The sequence below is a fragment of the Juglans regia genome, chromosome 2 (assembly GCF_001411555.2).
Source record: "Juglans regia cultivar Chandler chromosome 2, Walnut 2.0, whole genome shotgun sequence".
Classification (NCBI taxonomy): Eukaryota; Viridiplantae; Streptophyta; class Magnoliopsida; order Fagales; family Juglandaceae; genus Juglans; species Juglans regia.
Window position 1 is genome coordinate 14815113 of NC_049902.1, and position 1841 is coordinate 14816953.

Here is a 1841-nt window from a genome sequence, read left to right on the forward strand (position 1 = left end):
TACGGAAATTATGTGATTATTTTTATAGGTGACGATTTATTTTCGACTCAACATTTTTGAGGAAAATTCTGAAAAGCTAAATTGTCCAAGTAAGCGGGGTTCCTATGCTAGGTTTTATACAAGTTAATAAGATTGAGCTTGATTTTATGAAAACTTGCATATTTTGTGATATGAGGGGAACTTGTGAAAACAAAGATCAACCTCGGTTACTTATCTGCATTATTCATGAAATCTGTTTAAAAAATGAAAAATATGTTCTGACATGCTTTGTGTAGACATGAGCTAAATTCTATCATGTGTTAATCTGAAATCTGAAAAAGGGAGCGATATTGAGAATATGGAAAATTGTGCATTTATTTAGAAAGATGTTCTGGCTTTTGTGGTCAGTGTGTGTAAACTGTCTGATTCTGTTTTGGTAATCTGTATTATTTTGATATAACATCTGAAAACCTTTGGCATGGTGTACTAGTACTTGTATCTGACTCTGTCTCTGCTCTGCTTTGTTATGATCTGCTCTGTTTGGGTTGGTACCAACTTCTCTGTCTCTGAATGCACCCACTTTGGAAACAAAGTGGTTTTATTGTGGTATTTCCTGTGTGCACACTCGAGGCTCCGAGAAGAATAAATGAAAGATTTCACCTCTGTCTCTGCCTGGTTTGGCCACTGGGGTTAGCACAACCCTACCACGGGGGTGAAACATGGTCTCTGCTCTGTGTGATGCTCTGTTTTGATCTGATGATGATACTCAATTTATGTTATGCCAAAGTATTATGGGTTTTACGTGTCTTAAAACCATCACTCTGTTACTTTTGAAAATATGTTCTGCTCTGCATGATAACTCTGGAAAATGTTTTGTTCTGCATGCTATACTTTGTAAATGCTCATGTTTGCACGCTAGCATATGCCCTCTGCGTACTGAGTTGTTGATAACTCACCCCCTATCTTCATAATATTTTTCAGATGATGTGGAGAGTCCAACTGAGGACCTGGATTAGATTGGTGAGCATGATTAAGCTGGGAGAGGAAGTTAGAAGAATGAATTCTGATGTCCTTTAGTTTTAATGTCTTTTAGATTTAATTATATCTTGGGCTTGGGTTTAGTAAGACTTTTGAAATTATTAGGTTGGTTTGTTATGACTTCCGGGAGATTTTGGACTCCTTAGTTTATTTTGCTCCAGTAATGACTTTGTAGAGTTTCAACGTGGTTATTTAGAGTACTTGAGATTGAGTTTTGCTAATAAAGTTTTGGAGTTTTATTTTAGTTGTGTTAAGAAACATGTTCTTAAGTGACAGGTACTAATTCTCCAGGCCAACCGGGTTTGGGGGCATTACATCGCCACATCTATATTTAATATGGCCGACGATGAGCACAAGGCGTTAAGAGACTATGTTATGCCCTCTATCAATGGGGCGACATCTTGTATAAGGCGGCAAGCCATACAAGCCAATAACTTTGAGATCAAGCGGCCATCATTCAATTGATTCAACAAACCATTAAGTTTGGGGGCTGTCACAAGAGGATCCTAATGTCCTATTGTAAATTTTCTAGAAATTTGTGCTACTTTTAAACACAACGGAGTGACAAATGATGATATTCAATTGAGACTTTTTCCTTTCTCACATAGGGAAAAAGTAAAAGCTTGGTTGAATTCTTTGCCGCCTAGCACCATCACCACTTGGGAGCAGTTGGCACAAAAATTCTTAGCAAAATATTTCCCTCCGGCCAAGATAGCGAAATTAAGGAATGATATTACTACATTTACCCAATTTGAGAGTGAATCATTATCTGAGGCATGGGAGATATACAAGGATGTATTGCGCAAGTGTCCACATCATGACCT

The 1841-nt window shown here is 37.5% G+C and overlaps 1 non-coding gene across 1 annotated transcript; it reads right to left on the reverse strand.

Moving 5' to 3' along the window:
• Window positions 1-1734: 1734 nt before the first annotated feature.
• LOC118347803 lies at window positions 1735-1841 on the reverse strand. Its single transcript, XR_004800950.1, has one exon. It is a non-coding gene; the product is annotated as a small nucleolar RNA R71 (small nucleolar RNA).